Here is a 15956-nt window from a genome sequence, read left to right as displayed (position 1 = left end):
TGAAATTTTGGGCAAACAAACAGGAAACGGAAAGCGTTTTTGTGTACATTTCGGAGAATAATGATTACGTCACGTATTGAGCGCTTTTTCTTGACTTGGGAGTGTCAACACACTGAAACGTGGATTAGGCCAAATCCTTTAGAGTGTTGCCTACTCGAGAGCAATCAGCTAATGGCTTCGCCATAATCGGCTCTCAACGAAACGGTCATCATTTAGTGCTTTCCTTCAGTCTGCTGGCATTCAGTATACCTGATGAATTCGAACGCCGACCGGCTCAAAGCTTTGATTAACACACGAAGGTAGCTCTCATGGTGCAAACATGACTGTTTTTTCGTACCCCGAGGACAAATTCATCCCCTCCCTCGGTTCGCTAGAGCAATAGTGCTTATAACAAGAAACTGCTCACTCAGTCAGACACACGCGCCATACAAAACGAACTGTTTGTTTGATTTGATTCAAAAGTGACAGTGGTAATTTGAAAATACCAAACCTGTGCCCAGACTTTCCACGCGAGGAGAACCTCAACCGCTACTCATCCGGAGAAACATCAAAGCTGGAGTTCCGAAGCTCTAGAGGGCAATTTAACACTGTTAGATTTATGCGACTCGCAATGAACGTGTGCTTCCAATGTCCTTGCAGGATGGAAGCACCGCGTTAGATAATTCGCCAAAAGCCGCCGGAATTTATCCGGCACTCATCCGCTTGACGGCCAATGTCATCGTGCCGTAGTATGGTTGGTGTATGGGCCAAGCGAATAGGCGTTTAGCTGACGTGCCGTGAGCTTTTTGGCGGGTGAAATGGTGTGACTAAGTGCATGTTGACACAAGACCAGAAAGAGTGTTCCGCGAAATCAGGGAACAATGTTGGGTGCAGTTAATTTGGTCCGAATAATATCTTTCGCATTTAGGATTTGTTAAAACTTACTTTTCGACTATTTTTTTCCATAATTGTACTAGCTTTAAAAGCATCATCGCAACGATTCGTTCAAATGCAGTTGCGTACCATGCGATTGTGTCATTCCGAGAAATACAATCGTGACATCACGTTCTTGGTATTCGCACCAAAAACATTCTAACGAAATATACAATTGAATTTCATCAAGTTTATACACATCTACATCTATGTGTTCGGGTACATAACATTCCTGCATAACTACGTCAATCCGACAGAGCAACCTTCCAGCCGATCATTGCCTACAATGCGAACTTTACATCCTTGGCAATCCATGCTCGTGCGCCATCACCATGGGGCATCCAATCAGTTTACGATTCCGGCGGTATAGTACCCGTGCATATGCATACAGTGCTAGACAAAATATTAACAAACTATTAACAGATCAAAAATAGTTGAGAGAAAGTATATTCGAACTGAAAGAATGATTTTGTTACCGGTTGATATGGATAATTTGAAAAATATTTTATTCAAAGTACACAAGGGTTTTTTTTTACGCGGGGGATACGTACATCATGAATAAAACCGTGTTTTTTTCAAAAATCCGCGTAAACTGCGTGAAAAAAAGAACGTCACCTGAAAATCCACGTTGGAATCGGCGGCACTAATTTTCGTCATAAGCATAATATATCAAATGAAGCATAAATGTCTGCATAACTCAAAAACTAATGAAACAAACATAACCAAATTTGGCATGTGGAGGTTTTAGGAGGCAAGAATAGTTTCTAAAGTGGTTTGACACTTTTCCCCCTCTCTACAGGGGCGCTGCATAACTCGAGAACTAATCAACCAAATGGAATCAAACATGGCATATAGAGGTTTTAGGGATCGATAAACGTTGCTATGGTGGTTCGACACTCCTTCCCCTCTCTAAGAGGAGACTGCCATGCAAATGAAGCATAAATTTCTGCAAAACTCAAGAACTTATCCAGTAAACAGAACCAAATTTGACATGTGAGGGTTTTAGGAGGCAAGAAACGTTTCTGAAGTGGTTTGACACCCCTCCTCCTCTCTATAGGGGCGTAAGGGGCTGGATAACTCGAGAACTAATCAAACAAATGGTATCAAACTTGACATGTAGAGGTTTTACGGATCGATGAACGTGTCTATAGTGGTTCGACACATCTACCCCCTCGCTAAGGGATGCTGCTATACAAATTAAATACAAATTTCTGCATAACTCGAGAACTATCCAAGCAAATTGAACCAAATTGGGTATGTGGAGGTTTTAGGGGACACGAAACGTTTCTACGGTGGTTAGACACCCCTTCCCTTCTCTCTAAGTAGGGGGCTGCCATACAAATGAAATTCGAGACCTAATCAACTCGAGAACTAATCAAGCAAATGGAGCCAAATTTGTGAAGTGAGGATTTTTGGGTTCGAAAAATGTTTCTATGATGGTATGATACTCCTCCCTCCTCTGGAATGCAGAAAGGGTCCACAATAATACACATATTTCAACCAAACATTCCAACCAAAAATGACAATTGAAATTTTTCGGAAAACTCTTAGAGAAAATGGGAAAATTCGAAAAATTTAATTCGCATATGTTTAACAATTACATATTGACAAGCGTTGTTAGTCCATTCGATGTTCGCGCTAACGAAATTGATCTTCGTTCGAAAGTGGAAATGGATTTTAATGTGATAAAACGCACTCCTATATTGTCTTCTATCTATATAAATAAAAATGGATCACCGAATGTTTTGATAAGAGTAAAACTCGAGAAAGGAATTGTCCGATTTAGGGCTGTCTTTATTCTACTATATATTCTATATCAAACATTTATTCAATGTAACGGAGGAACTTGGCATTTGCAAGTGTTTGAAAAATCTTGAACGAGAATTGTGTCTGAAAATAATCTGATATTATAATGACAAGTTTTGGTACAAGTACTAGGAATTGTATAGTAAAAGGTAATTTTGTTGGACAGATTAGGAGATCAATCAATGCACAGTTCTGCGATTGGACCCATGAACGTGCGCTTAGTAAGAAAACGTGGATGTGATAACGAAAAATAAATTTTGTGCGGGACTAACTTTGCCGGGTCAACTAGTATCAAATAAAATTTCAAGACAAAATCTTATGAACAATTGATACAACAGGTTGATAGTTCTAGTGTTAAATAAACGATTTTAGGGGGGTATGACGAAGCGAAGTGAAGTGTGATTTAGTAGTGCTCCACCCTAATATTGATTTAACTGAACCATTTGAAACAAACTTAATCATAGAAACAGCTTAAAAAACCAAGGTATTCTATATTAGTGGCTATGAGTGCATGTATTGTAAAAAACCCTTGGTGTAATGGCCATTGGGAGCTGCTCATTTTTCCCATCTTTCTGACAATTTATGAATGCCTCACCAAAAAACAAATGTTTGTTTTTGAACCAAACCAGTCATCGAATCACACATTGTGGTAAGAATTGAAGTGTTGCTCAGCAAGTGTGTGCCCCATCGAAAAGAACAAATGGCAATTGGAGTTGCAGATGAATAAGCCGCCGGCGCTAGTTGATCCCAATTGAGTAACTCAACCGTTTCCCTTGTCGGTCTTGCTCGGTGTGACGCAGCATTGTCATCAAGAAAAATCACTTTGTGTTGCTTTTTTTTTATATTCCGATCATGCTCCAAAGCAGAGCACGACTCATATCGATCAACAGTTTTCGGTAACATTCACTATCAACAGTTTAATCGATTTTCAAAAGGTTGTACCAGAAACACACAAAATTATCTCCTATCCGAAGCGATGTGGCCGGTTGGCCGGGGTCACCAAATGACTTTTTGCATAATTTTAAATCTTAAACTCTTAAGATTTGGAATATTTTACGAACACATTTTTATCTTGGTGTGTGTAGATTAGGGTGCCAATGAAAATGGTCATCTCGAACTATAGAAAGTTGTCCCATAAAAAAATGGTCACCACCTCGTAAAAACACTCTATGCAAAATATCAGCTCAATCGGACTTAAGAGAGAGTGGCAAAAAGCGATCAAATTTTGAGTTTTTTGAAAATCGAAAAATCACCCAAGGTACAGGCAATTTTTTTATGACTTACAATCGCATGAAATTGCACGAGTTCTACTGTCATCTCTAAAAAAAATGTTTCTTGTCAAAATATAGACACTCTGGGACTCCCGCTCCGAAACCCCAATTTCCGGTGATTTTTCGGTTTCCAAAAAACTAAAAAAAACGTCTGTGACACTAGTAAATGAAGTTCGATTGAGCTAATATTTTGCATTGTGTACCGTTCTGAATCATATTTCGGACAACATCATATTTCGGACACTTTGTTCTAATATCTTGAAATGCTTCTTTAGAGTAATCCCTTGGTTTCACTATCATTTCACATGAGAACTACATTTAAATTATAACATAATCGGCAGAAATCTTACAACACTACATTATCGTTTGTTATCGACGTTTCCTTAGCCGTTCATAAATATTTAAATTTCTTCCGTGTTTCATCAGCTCTCATCATTGTTAACAGTTTACTGTGATTGCTTGATAAGTGTTTCGCAGTTGACTATAAAATATGATCAAGTATAATGTTATTTTCGTCAAAAAAATTACAAATTAAAGTGTTCGAAATTTGAAGTCAATCTGTCCGAAATTTGATTTAGTGTCCGAAGTTTGATTCTTATTCGCTTCATTTGAAAAGCATTTTATTCGATGATTTTTTATGTTTTCAATCAAGTAGGCACCAAAGTAGAAAGCTTAAAGCATATTGAACTAATTTATTACAAATATCAACCAAATAATACCTGTGCATAAAGTTTAGATCTGTTTTCTGCATCATATGCCTTAAGCGTCCGAAATATGATTCAGAACGGTATTTTATCGTGGAAATCAACATTTCGCACGAAGTTCCATATGAAAAATCGAGATGATCATTTTCATTGGCGCCCTAACCATACGTTTTGCCTCGTATTCCGAAAAAAAATGTGTTGATTTTAGCCAAACATTTTTTCTCGACGGTTCATGCAATTTGAAGACATTTGGCGTACAAAAAATCGAAAACACCCATGTAATTTCGAACGTATTCATCAACTCATTCATGTTGCAAATGTTTCGTTCGTCACTGTACGAATTTGTCTCCCGGCTAGACCTGCCTGCTTTCCTCTTCCCCTCAAATTTTATGAGCATGGTGGATATGTGAGACACACGCTCTCGGAACAGAGTGGCGCAGCGGTTGGCTCAGAATGTAATTGCGACTTGCGGGATTTGTTTTGGGGTGGTGGAGATTCGAAAACACCTTCGAGTGTTGTTCTCCTATCGTGCTGGACATGCAGGCGACGGCTGCGGCCAACGAGTCTCGATTGCTGCTTCGTGCTTCGTGTTGACGACCACGAGAAGCTTCTGGCAATACTTGAAGGTTTGTGTGTTTATTGGCTTCAGAATGATGTTAAGTCGCATGCGGGGAAGAAAAGTGAAAGGATTATAATCGACGTCCATTTTGTGTGTGTGTGTGTGTGTGTTTGTTTGTTAATGTGTGGTTCAGCTAGTATTGTTCATATGCGAGAATGTTGCCCCTCTTTCCCCACTTCGGCTTAGTAACTGGTTTCAAGATTCCAAACATATCATTCCCATGATAAATATTCGCATTCATAATCGCTGACGACAACTCCATCGACCAAGGTTGAAGGATTGTTCATTCTTTCCACTGTGTTGAATTGATTTCCTCGATTGGAGTGAGATTCCAGATGTGTTTGCTCTATAAATATACGTGTCAAGCGAGGTGTATTTTCCCAACGAACTCAGATTCTCACATTTGTTCGCAAAGCCATAAGCGTAATAATTATCGGTACATTTCGTGTAGTCAAACAACATCCGTTGATTGGAAATATCTATTACCAAATATTGATGCGGTCACCATAAGTTGCAATTATCCTATCGACTAACTCCCTGTAAGGGTCTCCGTAGCCACATTGGTTGCGCGTTCGCTTAGTAAGCGATCGATCGTGAGTTCAAAACTCAGAGCCCTCATTGACCATCTTTGTGTTGTTACAGAATAGCTACGTCCATGCAACAATCATCAGCGATGGAGATCGATCCACGGTCGAAATAAGATCGATTCATCCATACAACTGCTCTGCCCTGCAGACACATCGGGCTACTGTTCTATAAATAACTCAACAATGATCAAACAACTGTCTCCGCTGTCCGGTGGTCCAACTGGATAATGGAAGAACAGAAAGAATACCCTTACGCCTAAATGGCTACTGTGTGAATGTACCATATGTAATGGAATAGAAGGAATACTGGCGAATGGCAACTGTGTAATGTGCTAATTATAGATATGATAACCATGTGACATGTACACGATTAAAATTCGGCTCTGTTACAGCTAAAATGCTAATGAGCCTTAAATAAATAAATGGGATAAAAAAAACTCCCTGTAGATATCCCTTTAAGCATGTTGATTTTAGTAAAAGTTGCTTGAAAAACAGTCCTAAAGTTTTGAAACAAACGCGGTTACATGAAAAATAAAACTGACATTTTAAGTAGCATTAGGAATAGGATAAATAATTCCGAAGGGTTGAGGCAGAATCGTGCGTTTTTTTTTGAGAAATGCTCAAGACTATTAAATATAGAAGATAGAAATTTTACAAACAAAAACCTTTGTACGCTGAGTTTAAAAATTGTTCATTGCAATCAAACATAAAAGATTTACGATTTAAAAAAAAAAATTGATTGTGCTAGAAGAATGTTGAGAGGTAGAATAATCTCTTTTTTGTTATGTGTTTTCCAATCATTACATTATAATATTTCGTTTTGTTGATAGTTTCGTAAGGTTCAAACATCAGTCCAGATTCAAGTAACAGAATTTCCATTTGCATAGAATCGTGTCATAGAAACAGTGTAATTGAATAAATCTAATGGATAGTATTTGAGATTAACTCTTTGTGGTCGTTTGTCTGCTCTCAGCCACCACAGCGAGAAGCCATGCTAATCTTATATTTTACTGAACCAAGTATTAGTTTATAATATTCCTAAACGAAGCTTGAAGTGTAGTGAACTTATTGACGACTCAATACGGTGCTACTATGAGTAATAGATAACGGTACTCAGTATCAAACGAAGTAGTCACCCACACACGATAACACACAGTGCGCTGAATGCATAGGAATGTGGGACAAAAATCATAACAGCCGAATTTAGCCATTGTAACACTTTGATGTGATGGAAAAGATTGTTCATAAGTATCAGAACTACTGTTTGCATAAATGTCTCATGTTATTTGTATAATCGCATAAGTGTCTTGAGCGACAAAATCTTTGGTCATCTAAAGTTCTGTTCATTTCGGATACATAGAATTCATTATTTGAATTCTATGTATTATTTGAATTCTATGTAACCAGTGAGAGAAGAGAAGGAGAGAAGAAGAGAAGGAGAGAAGAAGAGAAGGAGAGAAGAAGAGAAGGAGAGAAGAAGAGAAGGAGAGAAGAAGAGAAGGAGAGAAGAAGAGAAGGAGAGAAGAAGAAAAGGAGAGAAGAAGAGAAGGAGAGAAGAAGAGAAGGAGAGAAGAAGAGAAGGAGAGTAGAAGAGAAGAAGAGAAGGAGAGAAGAAGAGAAGGAGAGAAGAAGAGAAGGAGAGAAGAAGAGAAGGAGAGAAGAAGAGAAGGAGAGAAGAAGAGAAGGAGAGAAGAAGAAAAGGAGAGAAGAAGAGAAGGAGAGAAGAAGAGAAGGAGAGAAGAAGAGAAGGAGAGTAGAAGAGAAGAAGAGAAGGAGAGAAGAAGAGAAGGAGAGAAGAAGAGAAGGAGAGAAGAAGAGAAGGAGAGAAGAAGAGAAGGAGAGAAGAAGAGAAGGAGAGAAGAAGAGAAGGAGAGAAGAAGAGAAGGAGAGAAGAAGAAAAGGAGAGAAGAAGAGAAGGAGAGAAGAAGAGAAGGAGAGTAGAAGAGAAGAAGAGAAGGAGAGAAGAAGAGAAGGAGAGAAGAAGAGAAGGAGAGAAGAAGAGAAGGAGAGAAGAAGAGAAGGAGAGAAGAAGAGAAGGAGAGAAGAAGAAAAGGAGAGAAGAAGAGAAGGAGAGAAGAAGAGAAGGAGAGAAGAAGAGAAGGAGAGTAGAAGAGAAGAAGAGAAGGAGAGAAGAAGAGAAGGAGAGAAGAAGAGAAGGAGAGAAGAAGAGAAGGAGAGAAGAAGAGAAGGAGAGAAGAAGAGAAGGAGAGAAGGAGAGAAGAAGAGAAGGAGAGAAGAAGAGAAGGAGAGAAGAAGAGAAGGAGAGAAGAAGAGAAGGAGAGAAGGAGAGAAGGAGAGAAGGAGAAGAATGGGTATAGCTAATTGATTTTCCCATATCAGATCGTTGACTTAAAAAGACGGAAAAGCGATTCAATTCTTGCGGAAACATTATAGCGCCTGGATCGTCTTAAAAAAAATTTCCAGTTTTCAGACAAACAATTTACCAAAGAATAATATTTTGAATGAATGTGTTTTAGTCACATTGAATGAATGTGTTTCAGTCACATTTAGGTTTGAAACATATGCAATTTTTTATCAGTTTGTATACGACCTACTACGGTTAGTAAGTAAGGCATGATGAAAAACTTATGACGAACTTCGTTGATACTGGTTTTCATTGCACTACCATCGATTTTTTTCCAGATTTGTGATTGAAATTAAAATAAATACACAGTCTCAATTATACTGCAAATGTTGAAATTGATACGAAACACTTCAAAGAAAAACAAATTAGTGGAATTGTTCAATCATCAACGCAGATGCATACAAAAAATATAAAAAATCAGCAGCAATGGACACAATATTAGATCAACACAACAAACTAGCAAAAACAGTACACACTAGCAAATCGGAACACACGGGGAGTTATTTAGTGCAAGGTAAAAAAATCACACATCCTGCAAAAAAAAAACTGCCACCCCATCGTGGAAACGAAACACGAGCGGTTGTGCGAGCGATATGAATGCAACAACGCTTAATGCTTTAGATATATTCAAAGGCAGCATATGTCTGGGAGCGAGGATTTTGCGGTTATATGATGATATTGTTATCAACTTTGTCAGCAGATTCGGTCCTTTTTCACCATCCGCGGTACCGTTGGTTTCGCACGGGTTCGTGAGAATGCTGCAAATCTGTCCGAGTGGGTGGCGAAAACTGGAAAGCGTTGCGGCCAATCCAATTTAGGCACCTAGGTTAGGGGATAGAAAAACGGTGTGTCATGTTTTCGGCTGTTTTTCCATCTCGCGTTCGTTTTCGCGCTAAATGCAAAGCAGCACTTTCGCTCAATTGTATCAGTTTCCCGGAGCAAGCTAGGTGTCCGCTTAAATTTAACCCCCGTGCCAAAACGAAGTGGGGTAGGTTTAGAAGGATCGATTCGTCGTCGATTTCGACTTAATTGACTTAACAACCACCAGCGCCCCGAATGCGGACAGCCGTAGCCACAGTCGAAGGCGTCGCAAGGTAGGCAAGATAAGCTTCTCCCCCACTTTACGTAACGTTTTTCCCATAACCAAACGTGACCAGCAATTGTCTGATGAGCTGATACGTCCGAGTGCAAGCGAACCTGGAAATTAAGCCAATTATTTTCTACGTCCACTCTGGGAGGGGTTCAAGATTACTTGGCCTTTTGCGTATGAGCTACTTGCCATGACCACGATACTTCCTCACTGGGTACGTTTCCAAACCATCAATCTGACATGGTAGAGAGTCACTTCAACTGTGTAAGTTTGTAGGGAAATTGAAAATCTTGTTATTTGCAATTTATTATGTTTGACAAGCGAGCCGAACCGCCGCCATTCGGGGTCTGAGAGCGTCGCCTGCATGATGAAGGTGTATATTATGTGATCGTGATGTGGCACCATAATGGAACATACACTTGACGTCGTAAGCGTTGCCGTTGTGTTCGCACAGCTCGACGATGAATGCCGTGTGTGTCAGGTTACGCGTTCCAGTACGGGTTTGTGGATACGGGAACAAGACGTCGAGTGTTTCCTGGATGCGCCCGACTCACCACGATGTCATGATGCATTACCCGGCAATCTATGAAAATATTCCGTTAGCTTCACGAAACCGAAGAAAGATTCATACGAAATGATTCCCAAAACAAACGATGCACCATCAAGAATTTGTTTGCTTAAAAGCTCACTTCTAAACGGTGTTCGGTATCTCGATTTTTCCATCAGCTTTATCACATTCATTCCATCAACGAATTGATGAGCCCCATTCAGTGCTGCTGCTCCCATCGTTTCTTGTGCAACCTTTGATAGCTCTTTCTCACCCTAAATGTCACGACTGTCAATACTTCGTCCGGATCTTCCTTCGCTAGCAAAATCATCAATATGATGTCGCAAAGAGCAAAGTGGAAAAATGTGATACCATCCGACGAGGCTGGGGAAATGGATGAATGCATGGATCGGTGTATCACCTCGAAAGGGAGACAAGACAAAAAGTGGCGGCGCTGCTTAGATTAGATACAAGAATAATGGTATTAAATATATTCATCGACGATCTCACTTTCTTTTACTCTCTTCACGCCGGCACGATTGTTTTTTCACCTTTATCGCCACATTACTGGCGAGGCCTTCGTTAAGCTTGCTTTAGTTTTTCCATTTGAGCTTCACAGAGCTCTGGTGGTTCTGGTCAGTGTGTTTCGTTTAGGGGAAACAATCAAATCAGTCTTCAAATGTGTAGCGTAAATATAATATTTATTTGCCTTCAATGTTCAGATCCAAGTTCCGCTTTCGGAAATTGTACCAATAAATTTTTTAGAATCATTTTGACGTAAGACTACGTCTAACAGGAAGATATGGAGGTAAAATGTAAATCTAAACACTAAACAATTACTTTTTTACGCGGTTTTAGGAATTTACGCAGTTTATTCTTACACGGATTTCGGAATTTACGCTGTTTTTTTCATGCGGATTTTGAAATTTACGCGGCACGTATCAAGCGCGTAAAAAATGACTCCAGTGAAACAGATTTAATGTGAAAAGTCGCTAATTGATGTGACTTTTCACGAAATAAGATTGTATTGTATCACTTAAAGGTGAGAAATAAAAGGAGAAAGAGATATAATGATTGTAGCATGCAAAAAAAAATCAGTTAATCAATTGTTAGAGTATGGGCTGCATTTTAAAATAATAACTTAATATTTGTCGGATTTTTACATGGATTTTGAAATTTAAGCGGTTTGTTCTTACGCGGATTTTGGAATTTACGCGGTTTTCTATCACGCGGTGTTTTTTTACGTGCACGTATCCCTCACGTAAAAAGGGACTCCAGAGTCCTTTCTACTAAAATATTAGTCATTCTTGTAAGAAGTTTGTTCGCGTAACACAACTTATGCAGTATCTTGAAAGTTTCAATCAAGAACTTGTGTTAATCAATCATCGACCCCAAGGGGTCAATATCGGCCACTTTGAGAACCTCTAATCTTGATTCAAACAGAATAGCGCATCATTTCATGAAATCCACGCGACCATGATACTTATTGAATAGGAGATTCAGATTCAGGGCTGACAAGTTTATTAGCCAAATCAAGAACCAACTCATATAAACAAAGATATGTAGTTGCTATATTCCATCATATGTATATAATGTCTACCGAACATCGCTATATCCCTGGAAATCCAAAAAAATTAAGTGGTTCTTTGGATGTGGCACGGAGAGTTTGTTTTATGTCTATTTTATATCTTTATATTTTGAATCGTAATTCAAAAAGTTCCAGGAAGAAAAGATACATATTCGATTCGACTAATTTGGATGTTTAATATGATATTCGTCTTCGTCTTCTCAGTGGCTCTTGCACTCGTAGTGGGGCCACTGCCTTCTTACTTCTATACGTGAGTTTATATTGGTGATTGGATTCCAGTTCCATATGACGAATGCTGATGATCGCATATCTCAGAGTCATACTCAGGTGCGCCGTAGTTCAAAGAATTTTTTTTAACATAAAAAAAAACCCAACATGGAGAGAAAATCAGACTAGTAGCGATATGTGTGATTGGCATTTACGGTTTTTCTATGTTCGAGTTTTGTTGAAAAAAACAATTTTTTTATCGTCTTCGACCTCGAATGTTTCAAGAAATATAGAAAATGTAGTTTTTTGTATGTTAATAAAAAAAGACGGGTAGATAAGATAGAGGACATATCCGGAGAGACATAAGACTACACCAAAAGTTGAAAATTCTAATATATTTTCTAATATATATTCAAGTAGTTTTGTGCAACATACTTCTCAAAGAAACAATCCACAAATTATGTATGCAGCACCTTTAGCGTGGAAAGAGTAGAGGATCTCTTTCAAGGGAATTTAATTACGACCGCAAAGGGTTAACTGCTTCCCGGTTAGAGAATGAATGATTGACTCGCAGCACTGCAACGGATCAAGTGCATAGTGACTGGCAGGAGAGGAATCGCACGTGGGTGGGGCTTACGACCCAATATTTCGCTTCTATGTTTTTTTATAATGTTTTATAATGTAATTATTATTGTAATTTGTATTAGTAATTATTCATTACATTTGATATTTACTGAATTCTATGTATATTTATGCGAAAATGATGTCAAGTTTACTCGCTTCACTCCGGAAAATGCGTCACTTGCCCAAAATAGGTTGCGTAAATCGTAAATCGTAAATCGTAAATCGTAAATCGTAAATCAATTTGCGATCAGCACAATTACAAACGTCACAGAAATTTAAAAATGATCTATTTAATACAATTAATGTTTTCACCGCCTTTTCCACAATCGGTTCTAAATCGGCTGTATTTTGACGCCACTTTTAATCCGGAAACAATTCTTGAATTCACTAAAATTGAATGATTGATCAGAAAAGTCACCAATAAAGTCGAACACCCTCGTACATTCTAGCAAGCTTTCTTGCGGCAGAAAAAAATATGAAAATCAATTCTCGTTTTATTACTGAGCAGACTCGATTATATACAGTCTCTGATTTCTCTTCACTACATCCTGTTTATAATCGATTCAAAACAAACAAGCCAAACAATTTGTTTTATATGTTTTTTATACACACATTTTTCGTTTCTCGAATATAAAAGAAGAATTTTTGATCCATCCTCTTGAAGTTTTAAAACGCTATCAGAAGGAGATAGACGATCATATTTGATGAGAAAAAATATTTCTACCCATATGGCCGAATTTCAACAATGACAGAGTTATTAAACTTCTTTATTGAACCGCGATACGTTGCCCTTAAACTAGCTCTACTTCAAAAAGTACGCTAGGTAGGACAATTCTGTTGATCCCATTTGAAAGATAATCAAATTTAGTACCGGATATAGTTGTGAAACTCGTAATTTAGTGGATTCAAATAACATTTTGGAAGTGAAAAACTTGAAACATAGTGGTTGTGAAGGTGTTATCATTTATTTTAACCCAAAAGCTTTGACACCCAACTTCTTTCTTCCTTAATTCCGCTGCAATAGAGAAGGGAGAATTCAATCAAAATCTTCAAGAATCATGATTTTTACTCCTCTGTACTAATAATAGCCTATCAAATTTGGCTTTAACGTTGAAATACTACACTTTTCTCAAAATAAATTATGTTTAAAACATGTAAAAATATTGTTTTCAAACTGTATATGATCGAGTCCAAAATTCTATATCATCGAATCATATACAGTGCGAGAAATTCCTATAAGCGCACATGTATATTTTGGCTGTAAGATTAACTAGATATATATTTCCAAAATATTTTCATGGGATTTAAATGACCTTCGAACATCAAGTCAAGAAATTCTTATAAGCGCACATCAGACTTTATTCTCAAAGAACGATTTATACATGAAAATGACAGCATTCAATATTTGGTTGGTTTATCATTTTTCAGAATAGTTTCATAGACACGGTTTGGCATTGACTCAATCAGATTATCCAACATGTCATGTGGAATTTTATTCCACTCGTCCATTACACATCTCTCCAACTCACGAACTGTTGCAAATTGCCGGTCACCACTGTAGACTCGCCTTGCCAGGATTCCTCAGAGATTCTCGATGGGATTGAGATCCGGGCTACGAGCTGGCCAGTCCATAACCTGAATGTTTCTTTCGGAAAACCATGACAATGATTTCTTGCTTACGTGAATGGCAGCATTATCCTGCTGGAAGATGAAGTTGTCGTCCATAATGTCTTCTGTAAATGGCACCAAAACACTGTCTAGTAGCTCTACATAGTTGTCGGAGTTCATCCTTGTCGAAATAGTGGCGATAGGAGTCTTCCCTTTTCTTGAAAACGCAGCCCACACCATGAGACTTCCACCACCAAAATTCCCGCTCAACTTCACTTCGGGATTTTTTCGTAGATCATGCCAATAATACGCGCAGCAGTCGGGACCATCAAGATTGAACTTTTTCTCGTCGGAAAAGATCACTCCATCCCACTCTGCCTTGCAATCCATGTGCTGTTTAGCGAAATCCAATCTTGCTTTAATGTGCCTTGGGGTGAGGTTTGGTTTCTTTGCCTTCTTCGTGTAAACCAGATGTCCAGATCCTCGCAAAATTTGGAAAACACGTCGTTTGGATATGGGAAGGTCCAGAGCTCTTTGCTATCTCCCGGTTGCTTAAACCAATATCCTTCAATTCGGTTATTAATCTCCGCTCAGTTTCGTCCAAGAACTTTCCTTTCGGCATCGTGCTTCAAATTCAATTGCGCTTCTTCACTGCTTAGCTGACTGTGGTTAACTCGTTCTCACGTTACAACCTTACCAGAATGTGTTGAAAAATGGCCAAGATGTTCAGATATTGGTGGGAAAATATTCAAAATGCCAGTTGCGCTTATGAGAATTTCGCACCATAATTTTAAAAATGTTTTAGTAAAAAAATATGTTTGCACCAATGATGACTTAAACAACAATGTTAGTACACATTTAGTCATTAGGAAATCACTACGTAAAAAAGGAATGGTTTTATCCACTATATATCTAGAATTTTCAGAAAACCCAGGTGCGCTTATAGGATTTTCCCCCACTGTATAATCGAGTTCGACCTGTACTTCGGATATTACTTGAGAATGCATCGAAATTTTACAGATAACTCTTTAGTTGTAAGCTTTGGTCATCCTGAAAAGGACCGATTGATTTGCGTGGTTTTGTAGCAGCAGCTGAGGATGATTAATACATGATTCTTTATTCATGATTCATTTCTCACAATCGACAACGTATAAAGTGTGCGTGTGCTGCAAAAGTACACAAGTGCTCTCCAACAGACGGTATGAAAACCGTTCCGTTTGTGTTATGTAACACGTCGAGCCCCATGTCAGTGAACTTTTAGTTAGGAGAGAGTCGGAACCGGGAACGGCAGTAACAAAACTAGGAAATGATTTTGGGAGAAGACCTCTGTTTGTACACAGGGACCAACGCCGGGACAGACAGTAAATACATTCTTAGTCCCCCGCTCGGTCGGGAATTAACCTTGGATTTGTAACAAACAAAATCGCGATTTGATGTTGACAAGATTGAGAACTAGAAAAGAGAGAAAGGGAGAGATGATTTAGAATTGTAGAGACTCAAAACTTTTGCAGTTCGTTCACAGTGTCCGTTCACATGTTGCATTTGTATTTTGAAGATTACGTTATATCGTTAGTAGAAAAAATGCAGAAAAAATAGACTTATTTCGGATGGCGATGAAAGAAAAGCTACAAAATAAAATGGAACAAATTTTCCTTCTACAAAATGACGCTCTGCCGGGCGGCCTTACGGTAGTTGGCCGGAACCTTAGTCATGGCCGATGAAAAATGGATGTTAGCATGTTCTTCAGCTTTTCCGTGGTCATGGCTACCGGCTGTTTCTCCAATTCGGTCAAGAAGGTATTGGAGTGTTCCTCCGGTTGAGTTTCGCTGGGAGACGTTGGGAGAGTTGACGGTCTTTGGTACAAATTAAATTTCAGCCGGTCCATCTTCTTCAGTGGTCTCTTGGCATAAAGGGCCTAGCTCAGGTCTGGCTAGAAGATCACATTCTTCTTCACGGGATAATATTGACGTTATTCAGGACGGTGTCATATTCTGGGTTGCCGACTACATAAAAATTTGTCGGATAGGT

General features: G+C 38.7%; 1 protein-coding gene across 12 annotated transcripts in view; it reads left to right on the top strand.

Annotated features, from left to right (window-relative positions):
* The window catches only part of LOC129780389 (zinc finger CCCH domain-containing protein 13), a 372838-nt gene that overhangs the window by 189096 nt on the left and 167786 nt on the right, over positions 1 to 15956 (top strand). The gene's annotated exons all lie outside the window — the stretch shown is intronic.

The sequence above is a fragment of the Toxorhynchites rutilus genome, chromosome 3 (genome assembly GCF_029784135.1).
Source record: "Toxorhynchites rutilus septentrionalis strain SRP chromosome 3, ASM2978413v1, whole genome shotgun sequence".
NCBI classification, from domain to species: domain Eukaryota; kingdom Metazoa; phylum Arthropoda; class Insecta; order Diptera; family Culicidae; genus Toxorhynchites; species Toxorhynchites rutilus.
The sequence above is the reverse complement of the archived record's forward strand: the minus strand, read 5'-3'. Positions and strand labels throughout refer to the sequence as shown.